The sequence below is a fragment of the Oreochromis aureus genome, linkage group 6, assembly GCF_013358895.1.
Source record: "Oreochromis aureus strain Israel breed Guangdong linkage group 6, ZZ_aureus, whole genome shotgun sequence".
Classification (NCBI taxonomy): Eukaryota; Metazoa; Chordata; class Actinopteri; order Cichliformes; family Cichlidae; genus Oreochromis; species Oreochromis aureus.
This window is the reverse complement of record NC_052947.1, coordinates 10,666,518-10,680,633: the sequence shown is the minus strand read 5'-3', so window position 1 is coordinate 10,680,633 and position 14,116 is coordinate 10,666,518. Positions and strand designations below refer to the sequence as shown.

Sequence of the window (14,116 nt, the reverse complement as noted above, 5' to 3'; positions counted from 1 at the left end):
CAGTCAGCAGGAGAATATAAGAAATTATTCCTGTGGTGTTAAAACCAACAAGGATAACACCACAGCTCAATGGCTACCAGCAGCTGCAGGAGGTTTTGCAGCTCTCCTGTTAATAATAATAATACTTCTCACTGTGTTCTGCTGCCAGAGGTGAGCATCACTGTGTTCTCTTTTAGATCAATCATGTTCAAACTCTGATTTGAAATCTGTTATTCAGTCGTATCCTTTCATGTTTGACACTCAGAAAAAAGAAGGCTTCCAGTCATTCTCCAAAGAGTGAAATATCAGACAACAAACAGCAGGTACATGGCAGGTTTATCTCACTAACATTATACCCTCTCGTACGCAATGAAATATAATCTTATGTTATTTGGTTTCCTCAGGTCAGCCTTAATCCCATATATGGAAACAACCCAGCTCAGCACAGCAGGATGCTTGACACCATGAACCACGAAGCTCATCTCTATCCCAATGAAGTTGATCTCTATTCCAATGGTGCTAGTCTCTACTGTAACCTCTAATATTGAGTCATTGCCTACAAGAAAAGCACCACAGTTGATGAGTCCAGAGTGTTAAACAATCACAGTCTATAGTGGAAATATAAGGTAAAATACAGTAGAAATTAGTAAAAAAGTAAAAATGCATAGGGTATTCAATTTAAAGATAGCCTACGATATTACATGTTGCAAAAAACCTGGAAAGTGCATCACAACATAAAAATGCTATTGTTAACTTTGTCAGAGACGCCAGCTGTACTACTTTGTGAGCTTTGTGTTGCTTTGTGAATTTATAACATTATCTGGAAAGTGACTGTAAAACTGAACTTTAAAGTCATCGTGTCTGCAGGTTTCTTTTTTTCTGAATCATAAATGAACCACTAACTGCTAAACATAGAGAACGAAAGTTTCTAATGTTTCTAATGTTTCTAATAGTGGTTATGTAAAATAGACAAAATAAACAAAGTAGCTCAAGTAGCTAAATTCTTTTGCACAACTATTGTGAAGATTTATCAGAATAATCACTTGTGGATTGTTTCTTCACCTTTTGCTGTCAGAAGGTGGAGGGTTTATTAAATCTTTTTTCCTTCTATTAATGACTGTACAATAAGTACAAGTAAGATCAGACCTGCTCTCAGGTGAGTTTCCTCCAAATAACGATTATTTACATTAACTATCACTTGACTGCAGAATGTAGAAAAGTCAGTAAAAACCTGCCACATAACATAACATAATTAACTAATGACATTTACAGCTCAGTTATCTTTACAGACTTGTTCAGATTATGCTTTTTTGATCAGAGAAACAATATCTCACAGCATGTAAGGCAGCAAACAACATGAGTGGTTATAAAATATGATTTTTATTAAAGTGTAAAAGTGTTTACATCTGTGAGTGTGGTTGCAAAGTGCTAAAGTCTGGCACTTTCTAACCACACCCAGCACCCACATTCAACCAGAGGCAAAAAAAAAAGTAGCTTCACAGAAAACTAAAGTCTCCATCTCTACAGCTGTCCATGCTGCACGTTGAACTTGTGGAACAGTTTTATTACCTCCACAGCTCTCTGCTCAACAATGACTATTTAATGCATTCAAATACAACTACAAGGAGCAGAGTTGATACTTACAGTAAATCTAATAAAATCATCATTATTATACGGGAAGTGACTGAATGTAGTTTAATATGTTTTCATGGTACAACATAGCATGCAAGAATACTAAAGATTTAAAGAAAGAGGAAGGATGTTTGGTTTTAGTGTCCAAGCTGCACAACCAGTAAATGTGAAACATTCATGTTATCTATCTCATCCCTCAGTCTGACAAAGAGTACTTCTTAGTTTGAATGGTGAGTGACTTTGTCTCTTGTGTTTTGTGCACTTACTGTCATCTTTACACTTAAAGTTTGGACTAAAAATCATGTTATTGAGAGATGCTGGCTTTCTGTTTGTGGCTGTCATCTTTTATATCTCAGGTGTCAGTGATTATTCATGAGTCCTGAAATAAGAATAGACGTAAATGCATATACCCACCAAAAGAAAAGGACAAACGTCAACATTATATAATTTATAGAGATGAGAACTTTGAATGTTCTGCCCAACCATTTGGTAGAGCACACTTTGAGTCCCTATATGTTTCTGAAACATGCACTGAAATGAACTTAACCCTGTTTGAGCCATTTCTACCACTTTGTTTTGATATGTTATTCTCAGAAAATCCACTGGATGTCGACCTTTCTTTAGTGGAGGTGGCTGTAGCTCAGGCAGGTCATCTACTGATCGGAAGGTTGGTGGTTTGATTCCTGGCTTTCCCTAGTCTATGCCAAATATCCTTGGGCACGATACTAACCCAAATTGCTCTCCGATGCATCCATCAAGTATGAATGTATGTGTGAATGTTAGTTAGAAAGCACTTAGAAAATGTGCTTGTGAGAATGGGAGTGAATGCACAGGTTGTGTAAAGCGCTTTGAGTTCTCAGAAGAGTAGAAAATATATAAGAACCAGTCCATTTACCAAGTTGGAGACCTTTTCAGTTAGCTTCCATACAGGAAGTTAGAAAAGGAACACTCAAAATTTCCTACACCACACGACGGTGTCAAGATTCTTTATTTGTCATGTGCATAATTATACAAGTACAACACGCAGCAAAATGTGACCTGATGCGCTCCTCGACTGTGCAAAAAGAGAGAACAGTATATACAGTGAGTGAATATATACAAAGAGGACATTATGTGCAGTAAGTGAGTTATATATAAATCATGTCCGACAGACAGGGTACACTGTGGGTGTGTACAGATGAGTCAAGTTTTGGGGCACATCTGCCACCCACTGCATCACAACACCAGTCATTCACTTAATTACAATAGACGCACACAGTAAAGGGAAAAGACACACTGCTCTGGGTCAGGGACAAGCTGCATCCAGCAACAGGTGTTCCCTCGCCTGGATGCCCCAAACAAAGCGCAGACTGGACATCCCAACATTATTGGACATACCAGTAATAATAATAATAATAATAATAATAATAATAATAATAATAATAATAATAATAAGTAATATTATAAAAATGATCTGGATACAAATATTGAATCTCATTTCATTTATTTTTGTGCAGATTCCATCACACAAAGATGCTACAGTGTGACTTATGCTTATAGAATGATGTGTTCTTACAAACAGGCATCAGTGGATAAGCCGTCCTCCATCACATATCCCACAGGGAAAGTTTTCACAAACAAACTGTAAAAGCATTTGTTTGTATTTGTTGAAACTTATATTTTGGTCAATCATATAAGCTGTTTCAATGTTTCATAAGTAACACGAAGTGTATTCATCTCGTATCAAAAGAGGTTCACATTCAAAGAGCTTCTTCAACAGTGTGATTTGTGATTTGCAGCACCAGCTGTAACCTGACTGACAATCAAACTGCCTACATGTGGTATCACAACAAACTAAACTATTTTGAGAATCAACTTAATCCAACTCAATACTCAAGAGAAGTTTTTAAGTGTCAAAAATATATTGGTTCCATTCTTCCACTGTTTCCTGTTGATCTTAGACTAATGAAATGCATTTTAGAATTTTACTGGTTTTTGTCTTTTGCCCATAACTGAGACTGTTTGTCAAACCTAGAATCTGTGTATGTGACAGTATGTCTGTGAAGGTTCTCAGTCATCCAGGTCATCGTAGTCAAAGGAGTTTGCAAAGAAAAGCGTCTGGACTTCCTTAAGTTGCTTGAAGACGTTTCACCTCTCATCCGAGAAGCTTCTTCAGTTCTAAGGTCAAATGGCCGAGAGTCCCAGATTTAAACCCAGTGGGAGTATCCCCCACTGGTATGTTCCCTCTAAGCCTGAGGGAAAAAGAAGGAACACACACACGAAAAGGAAGCACTCAAAACATGTGGTTATCCTAACTGGGCGTTCATAAAGTGAGCAAAGAGGCACAGAAAAGAAGATCAGACACCAGCGAGGGAGGATAAGAAAGACAGACGCAACAACGTTGTCATCCCCTATGTAGCCGGTGTATCAGAGAAACTCAGGAGAGTTTTCTCCAAGCACGACATCCCAGTGTACTTCAGACCCAGCAACACACTCAGACAGAAACTGGTTCACCCGAAAGACAAAACTCCAAAACACAGACTTAACAACGTGGTGTATGCTGTACAGTGCAGCGAGGAATGCCCAGACCTCTACATTGGAGAGACCAAACAGCCACTTCACAAGCGCATGGCACAACATAGAAGAGCCACCTCCACAGGACAAGACTCAGCAGTCCATCTGCATCTAAAGGACAAAGGTCACTCTTTTCGAGGATGCCAATGTTCACATTTTGGACAGAGAGGGCAGATGATTTGAAAGAGGAGTGAAAGAGGACATCTATGTCCACTGTGAGCGACCATCTTTTTTTTTTTTTTTTTTTTTTGTTTTTTTTAAACCTGTCCCGTTTGGCTCTTTTGCCATCAGAATTATTGTCTAAAGGCGAAGAAAGATGCCCAACGGATTTACTTTACCAAATGGACCATCCCAGCCTTGCCGTAATGGTCCATCTGATTCACCTTTATTGTTTATTTTATTTTCACTTGCTGAATACGGGACAGACTTGACTGGTGGAAAGAAAGGGAGAAAGAAAGAGGGAAAGAAAAAAAAAAAAACCTGAGAAGAGGGACGGGAAAAAGGGCAAAAACAAAACCAACAGAATAAGCAGACAAAAAATACATATCGATCACCTGGATCACCTGTTGAGAAAGAAAAAAGAAAGAAAGCAGAAGAAGACGAGAGTAATAAACAAGATCACAATGATATATGGGAATATGACAGTAAATACTAAATATTAAACATTATGGTGCAGCACGTGAGATCGACAGCGCACAGTGTGCTTTGAGGTAGGAGCCAAAAGGGTGTAGTTGTGTGTGTGATCACCCGTGTGTACACCTGTGAGCATGAACGCGCTTGTTTTTAAAAGGTTCCTTCATGTAATGATCTGCTAGAGGTGTGGGGGCCACTGCCCCGTCCTCCAGGGCATGAAGCAGGTATGGAGGAGATCAAAACTCCAGACATCCAGAGGCCCCCAGAACACGAGACCAAGGAAGACCAACAGAGGGGCAGCCGCGCCACTATCCCAGAAAGAGCTGAGGAGAGTCCCAGATGAGGGGTCACTCAGCAGCCCATGAGCAGAAGCCAGGGGGTTGCAGTGACGTGCCCGTGAGCTCCGCCCGGCAGCCAGCTGTGCCTGAGTGACCGAGCCCCGGGCCGAGAGGCCGAGGCACCCCATCCCGAAGTGGCCCGAGCGAGCCCCAGGCTCCATGCCCCAATAAGCAGCCGCCAAGGAGTGAGCCGGTGGGTACCTGGGCGCCCACCCCCGGACACAAAGAACCACCAATGCACCGATGTCTGAGGGCGTCTGCCACCGGCAGGGGAAGTGGTGAGGGGAGATGTGCCTCCAAACCTTGGAGGACCTGAGATGTCCCCAGAGAGGTGGGGTCTGATACCCAACCTGACATATAGACACAGACAAACAGGCACACACAGATACAAACATCTATTCCCACCCTCATGCTCTCAACACTCACCCAACGTGGAGACAGACATAGAGAGACACTGTACACACAATCACTCTCCCCAAGCGTACTCTAAGCCCCGGGTCTAGGTACCCCTGCCCCTGGAGGGGGAAACTGCGCCCAGACCCAGGTGGTGTTACCCTTTTCCCTGCGGTGGGGAGAAGCAGACCGCCCCGACTCCGTAGCAGCAGGGAGGCCCCACACTCCAGACCCCAGTCGGACGGCCAACTCCTCCTCCTAGCCCCCCCGCTCCAGCAGGCCGCAGAGAACGGGGGTGTAGGAAGACTCCAAACCTCCCTCCACCCGCTCATATGTAGTGTTGATGTATGTGTGTTCTAAGGTGCATTTAAAACCCAGGAGGGCATGGAGCTACCTGCCAGAGCAGCAGGTAAGCGTATAGCCCCTCCTGCTAGCCCTCAATGTCTACGTGTATTTAAAATTGAGAGGTGGGCAGCGACGCCAGGGGTGAGGTGTACACCCTGGTGGTGATTGGAATCCGTGTAGCGTGCCCACCCCCAAGATCCTATATGTATGTGTAATGAGAGTGTGAGTAATGTGAATGTCTAAGTTGTGGGATAAAATTGAGGCAGAGGCAGCCAGAAGGGGACAGAGGGGGATGTCTCCTCTGCACCCTGGTGACACACCCCTACCCCAAGGCCCTGCATGTGTGGGTGATTGTGGTGGAGCGGGAAGAGGGAGGCAGCTGGAGATGGGGAGGGAAGGAAGGAGGGCAGTGACCCTCTCCTGGGGTCAGCTCCCCGCTGACCCCAGTAGGCACCCCCATACTCTGCAACCCGCCAGGAAGGGGGCCCAGGCCTATCCAGACCGGGGCCCAGCGCAGCAGCGCTGCCCGCCCCACAGAGCCCGGGACAGTCCACCTGACCCCACCACAGAGCAAACTGCACCCACCCCATCATCCACTCATCTTCCAGACTACACAAGACAATAGACGCCCAGGCTGAGATCTTCCTCCACCTCTCCTGTATCTCCCCTCCTGCAGAGAGAGTTCCTGAAGAGAGGAAGGCTCCTGCAGGATGTGACAACCTCCCCACCAGTCGAAGAGCCCCCAGGTGGTTCGATGCACAGGCGGCACCCTGCGCCAGGACTGGGCCCCCATACACCCACCCGCCCACAACCCGGCAACACACCAACCAGGACCCAAGCCCTGAGGCTTGGGTCCACTGTGAGCGACCATCTTTGAACAGAGGCGGTGGTTTACGACACCAACTGTCTGCCATCTATAATCCAGTTTTGAGTTCCCTCCCAGACGCCTTAACGCCCACTCACATCCTGGGCCATCTGACCTCAGGAATTCACATGACAAGGTGGGGCCAGGTTTCACAATGAGCTCACCCGAAACCCTGGCTGATTAGGTCCCACACCTGCTTTCACACCTCATGTGACTAGAGGATCACCAGGGGTCCTTTGTCCCTCTTTGGGAGGATACTCCGACTGGGTTTAAATCTGGGGCTCTCGGCCATTTGACCTTAGAACTGAAGAAGCTTCTCGGATGAGAGGTGAAACATCTTCAAGCAACTTAAAGAAGGCCAGACGCTTTTCTTTGCAAACTCCTTTGACTGTGTATGTGACACTTGCAGACACTTCATGTTTCTTCATAATGGGAACTAAACAAGCCAAGACTGTAACCATAATCAGCTAGAGGGCAGCAGAAATAAAATTTCTGTAGGCGTTAATTTTTCAAATGTAAAATACTAACTTGCTCAGACAGCTATAGTATATAAATGCATAAAGTATTTAAAGAGGAAGGAAGTTTGGGTTTAGTTTGAAACCTGCATGATGTGTAAAACGAATGAACACAAATCAAATGCCATTTGATCATAATCTGACATGCTGGCCAGGAATTTGACATACCAGGGTATGCCCTGTCTGCTTTGTCTCTATTTGACAAATGAATTGCACTCCAAATGAGAATGATGGAAGTTTCACGATGTACAAAAGTACAAACTAAAGTTTTATTTAGAACATAGTGCATGTTATTAACATGAAATTGAATTTTAAACTATAAATGACACTAGTAAATATTTTCTTGGAGAAAAAAAATAACTAGATTAGAAAATATTGGGGACTGGCAGATTAGTTTCTGGTTTTCAAGGCTTGCTAAGGTTCTAGGCGCACCCTAAAAGAGTCATAAGGAATCGATCAATCAATCAATCAATCAATCAATCAATCAATGTTTATTTCTATAGCACATTTAAAAGGACCTGTGTCCATCAAAGTGCTTCACAAAAGTGCCGCAATGCAGGTTACAATAAAAGACAACAAAAACAGTTATAGTTACAGCAACAGTTACAGTTATGTAGCACAAATGCAGGCCAGTCCGAACTAATTTGCTTCAAAGGCTAGATTAAGAAAGTGAGTTTTAAGCGCAATTTAAAAGATTGTATGGACATCAGTCAGAGCACATATGCACAAAGTCCGCCATATAAAAATTAATGAACTAATCTGGCTAAACATGGTCCCTGGGTCTTGGTTTAGGAGTTTTGGGATGATTCAGGTTTTTCTAGATTTGTATTTTTGATTATCTTTGTTTCATGATTCTATATTCGGCATATATTATATTTACATTTGTCTTGTTTCTTAGTTTTATGGGTGTTGCATTCAGGATTTTCTTGGAGAGTGTTAAGGGTTTCTGGTTTTGTGCTTTCTTGGAGCAAATTAGAAGCAAATCAGAAGTACCTGACTCCGTGGTATAATTCTCAAACACGTAGCCTAAAGCAGATAACTAGTAAGCTGGAGAGGAAATGGCGTGTCACAAATTTAGAGGATCATCATTTAGCCTGGAGAAATAGTTTGCTGCTTTATAAGAAAGCCCTCCGCAAAGCCAGAACATCTTACTATTCGTCACTGATTGAAGAAAATAAGAACAACCCCAGGTTTCTCTTCAGCACTGTAGCCAGGCTGACAAAAAGTCAGAGCCCTACTGAGCCAACAATCCCTTTAACGTTAACTAGTAATGACTTCATGAACTTCTTCACAAATAAAATTTTTATCATTAGAGAAAAATTACCAATAATCATCCCACAGATGTAATATTATCTACAGCTACTTTTAGTACCATCGATGTTAAGTTAAACTCTTTTTCTCCAATTGATCTTTCTGAGTTAACTTCAATAATTAATTCCTCCAAACCATCAATGTGTCTTTTAGACCCCATTCCTACACAACTGCTCAAAGAAGTCCTGCCATTAATTAATTCTTCAATCTTAAATATGATCAACCTATCTCTAATAATCGGCTATGTACCACAGGCCTTCAAGGTGGTTGTAGTTAAACCTTTACTTAAAAAGCCATCTCTAGACCCAGCTGTCTTAGCTAATTATAGGCCAATCTCCAACCTTCCTTTCATATCAAAAATCCTTGAAAGAGTAGTTGTCAAACAGCTAACATATCATCTGCAGAGGAATGGCTTATTTGAAGAGTTTCAGTCAGGTTTCAGAGCTCATCACAGCACAGAAACAGCTTTAGTGAAGGTTACAAATGATCTTCTTATGGCCTCTGACAGTGGACTCATCTCTGTGCTTGTCCTGCTAGACCTCAGTGCTGCGTTCGATACTGTTGACCATAATATCCTATTAGAGCGATTAGAACATGCTGTAGGTTTTACAGGTACTGTGCTGCAGTGGTTTGTATCATATCTATCTAATAGACTCCAATTTGTACATGTAAATGGAGAGTCCTCTTCACACACTAAGGTCAATTATGGTGTTCCACAGGGTTCGGTGCTAGGACCAATTCTATTTACATTATACATGCTTCCCTTAGGCAGCATCATTAGAAGACATAGCATAAATTTTCACTGCTATGCAGATGACACGCAGCTCTATCTATCCATGAAGCCAGGTAACACACACCAATTAGTTAAACTGCAGGAATGTCTTAAAGACATAAAGACCTGGATGGCCGCTAACTTTCTGCTTCTTAATTCAGATAAAACTGAGGTTATTGTACTCGGCCCTGAAAATCTTAGAAATATGGTATCTAAGCAGATTCTTACTCTGGATGGCATTACCCTGGCCTCCAGTAACACTGTGAGGAACCTTGGAGTCATTTTTGACCAGGACATGTCCTTCAACACACATATTAAACAAATATGTAAGACTGCTTTCTTCCATTTGCACAACATCTCTAAAATTAGAAATATCCTGTCTCAGAGTGACGCTGAAAAACTAGTTCATGCATTTATTACTTCCAGGCTGGACTACTGTAATTCTTTATTATCAGGATGTCCTAAAAACTCACTGAAAAGTCTTCAGCTGATCCAAAATGCTGCAGCAAGAGTCCTGACAGGGACTAGAAAGAGAGAGCATATTTCTCCTGTTTTGGCTTCCCTTCATTGGCTTCCTGTTAAATCCAGAATTGAATTCAAAATCCTGCTCCTCACATACAAGGTCTTAAATAATCAGGCCCCATCTTATCTTAATGACCTTGTAGTACCATATCACCCTATTAGAGCACTTTCGCTCTCGCTCTGCAGGCCTACTTGCTGTCCCTAGAGTATTTAAAAGTAGAATGGGAGGCAGAGCCTTCAGTTTTCAGGCCCCTCTTCTGTGGAACCAGCTTCCAGTTTGGATTCGGGAGACAGACACTATCTCTACTTTCAAGATTAGACTTAAAACTTTCCTTTTTGCTAAAGCATATAATTAGGGCTGGACCAGGTGACCCTGAATCCTCCCTTAGTTATGCTGCAATAGACGTAGGCTGCCGGGGATTCCCATGATGTATTGAGTTTTTCCTTTCCAGTCACCTTTCTCACTCACTATGTGTTAATAGACCTCTCTGCATCGAATCATATCTGTTATTAATCTCTGTCTCTCTTCCACAGCATGTCTTTCATCCTGTTTTCCTTCTTTCACCCCAACCGGTCGCAGCAGATGGCCGCCCCTCCCTGAGCCTGGTTCTGCCGGAGGTTTCTTCCTGTTAAAGGGAGTTTTTCCTTCCCACTGTCGCCAAAGTGCTTGCTCATAGGGGTCATATGATTGTTGGGTTTTCTCTGTATTTATTATTGTGCTATCTACTGTACAATATAAAAGCGCCTTGAGGTGACTTTTGTTGTGATTTGGCGCTATATAAATAAAATTGAATTGAATTGAATTGAATTGGAGCAGCATATTCTGGTGTGTTTCTTTATATTTGTATTTTAAGGTTTTAATTCTCTTGTTTATTTCTGTTCTTGGTTTTAGTCTGGTTTGTGTTATTCCTTGAATCCCCATTCCTCCCTCCCTTGTAATTCTGTGTCTGGCTTAGTCCATAACTACCGCCCCATCGCTAAGTTACTTTTACTTAATGAGCAGCTCTTTAAGATAATGGAAGGCAAAATTTATTATATAAACATCTGATTTTTGGCAAAAACAAAAACCCAAAAACAATGCTGCTTTGCCGGTCCTTATGAACAACATTTTAATTGAGACTAATCCGTAATAAGACATATAAGTATACAGGTGTCTGCTATTATCATCTTACAACTTAATGCCTCCCAAACACATACACAAAACAATCTGCTTGAAACCTGGGCATGATTTATGATCAACATCTCAGCTTTAAGAAAAATATCCAAAGTCTGTCCAGTTTTATAAGATTGAGGCTAAGCTGTTGCACTCAGATCAAACTGTTTTCACTTTTGTGATTGATAAAATTTTTGGTATTCCAGCCTTACTAATGAATTCATATTTTCATATGTTTCACATTTTCACCCTTCATTTTGCTGTCTGCATTCATAAAGCCTGCATGAAACAGAAACAGCAAGAATGCATGAACCAAAGCATCTGTGTAAGAGTCCATCGTCTGTTGTTATATTTCCTGCCATGCTATACTTTGCTCTACTGTAACTGTTTCTAATGTCTATAAATAGAAATGCCTCTCTCTGTCAGTTTTTCTCTTCTTTGCTTTTTCATCATGTATTTCTGCTTTTACAGTTTTAAACTTCTGGTGTTCCTTTCTGTTAGACTTTCTGTGGTTACACAGTCTTTTCTGTTTGTTTCATCTGCCAGTCCTTTTTGTGTTTTGGGTGCTCTTTTTTTTTTAAACAGCAGGCCTTTCACACATGGCTGGTGCTGATGCATAAGATGACATTTATCTCATCTTTGCATGCCACACTTCTTCCATTGTGCAGCATTCACACATGTACCATGGCCTTGATTAGCTTGCAGAGACTTCCTGTGTTTTTGAAGAAATGAGTTATTGCATGAGTTGTTAGATGTTAGGTATTCAATACACTGCATAGAACATTTTTGAATTTTCCCCATTTGATACATTGAGAAAAGCAGGAAATTTTGTTGTATCTATAAACACATCCAACAGAGACAACATTTTGTTAAGTTGTAAAACTTACATTACTGCATTAAAATGACAACTTGAATCGCTGGAAATCAGCTGAATTGTTTTCATGATGTCCCATGATGATGCACTTTTTTCTTCACTCACCTCTTCTCACTTCCTAAGAGTTGATACACCAGGCTGCATTTAATCATTAATCTCTGGTTCTCTTCTGTAGTGTGGCTTCTGTCCTGTCCCACTGCCCCCACCCCTAACTGGTCACAGCAGATGGCTCCCCTCCCTGAGCCTGGTTCTGCTGGAGATTTCTTCCTGTCAAAAGGGAGTTTTTCCTTCCCACTGTCGCCATGTGCTTTGTTTTACACTATAAAGCACCTTGAGGCACATTTAGTTGTGATTTGTTGCTATATAAAGAAAACTGAACTGAATTAGAGAAATATTAAGTTGGATTTGATAATGTGATAACTGAAGCTGCTGAGGAAATAAAACTGCTACATCTGCACTAAGATTTGTAACATGATTTAGAAAGAACCGTCCTCTCTTACTCATGCCCCATTCAACTTCATTATCTAATAAGCCATGCATTTCCTGTAGAAGGAGCACAGCAATGTCTTTTTCTGTACTGAGCTCATGTAACACTGCTCACCTTTCTCTATCCCTCTATCACATTTAAAGTTTCCATTCTCCTATACTCTCCTTATCTTTAAAACACAATATATGAATATGTCTCCATCAGGGATTGTCTGTGATTTCTAAAGACTGTCTTTCAATGGGTTCATGGAAAAAAAGTAATTGGTCTTCTGTAAGGAATATGCCCGCTGATCATCATTCTTTGAGAACTGAGAACTGTAACAACGAACCACCCTCGAACATTTCTTCTTCTTTTCCAACATTTCCAACATTCAAATAACCTGAAATCTTGCTTTGATTTACAGCTTCAGTTTTCATTCACCTTGCCTGTCCACTGCTTTGATTTGCCTTCACTTCTCTTTCCTTTTGCCACAGCTTCTGCATTTCACTTCATCATCCTCCTGCACTGTTCACAAGTCCATTTTCACACCACCATGCAGAGCTATTTGCTGGTTGCTATCTACAGCACTATCTGTGGCTAGCTGTTTATTTGCATCATGACCTGCAGATCATTGCTTACTGTAACCACTGTCACTAGCCTTCAACTGCTTTCTTGAACCACTGGCTTGAGCCTGCAACTCACTTGTTCCATTTTCCACTGTTATTTAGGCAGACAGTATGAGCACTGCAGTCAAAGCACATCATGTGTAACTGAGCTGGAACAATAATAGTACATGAGTCATTCCCATATTTAATTCTTTTAGACACTGAAATGTCTTTCAAAGGGTCATTCATATATATATAAATGTCTGTCTTGGAGTGTTGGAGTCTGATATCTTTGCAACCAAGATGATCTGTTCATTTGGAATTAAGGAGGTGGGCAACAGATACAAACGATGGAGAGACAGCTGCCAACAAGTAATTCAATACCACACCTCTCTCAACCAAAACCTGAACATCTTCGTCTCAAAGAAAAACAACAGCCCTGTAGACTTCTCTTACACTCTCCAAACATCCACTCATTCAGTCGCTCCACACACCCTCAGAGAGGAAGTTGTTTCCACCCTGGTTTTGGAAGAGCAGACTCTACTCCAACTTCCTGCTCAATAAAGTTTGTCACCATATATTAAAAAATAGTATTCCTCTGTAGTTGAGTGACTTTTGTATGACTTCAGCATCACAACTGGTGTATCTGTTTTTAAACTCTGCATAAAACACATGATAAAAATCAGTTGAAAAGAAAAAACATGGCTGACTTCTGACTTTAGAAATATTTGGCAGTAAACGCACTAATTCAAAATGTTGTACTAAAAGCAAAACAAAAAACCTATTGTTTCATGAAGTTTTCATGTGTGTGAGCTTGAGATGCTTTTGAATTGAACATTAAAAGTTCAAAGTCTCTGTGTCTGTGGGTTTTTTTCTCAGTTTTATCTGGACCACAAAATGACAACCAAACCACATGTACCTTTTTTCACTCTGACAACATGGAAACATTAAAAAACAAACAAACAAACAAACAAAAACCCCCATAGAATTAAGTCATGCATATAACTATATATATATGTATACTAATAAATACCTACAGAGATATATATAGAGAGATATAGAAATATGTGAAACAGCTACTTTGACACTTGAGGTTTCATCTTTCCACAAGAGGAAGTGATCTGAAGGTGTTGCATGCAAACACATTTGCTCTAATTTCT

The 14,116-nt window shown here is 41.2% G+C and overlaps 1 long non-coding RNA gene across 1 annotated transcript; it reads left to right on the top strand.

Moving 5' to 3' along the window:
• Window positions 1-15: 15 nt before the first annotated feature.
• Window positions 16-834, top strand: LOC120440698. Its single transcript, XR_005613462.1, has 3 exons — window positions 16-150; window positions 245-302; window positions 384-834. It is a non-coding gene; the product is annotated as an uncharacterized LOC120440698 (long non-coding RNA).
• Window positions 835-14,116: the final 13,282 nt, after the last annotated feature.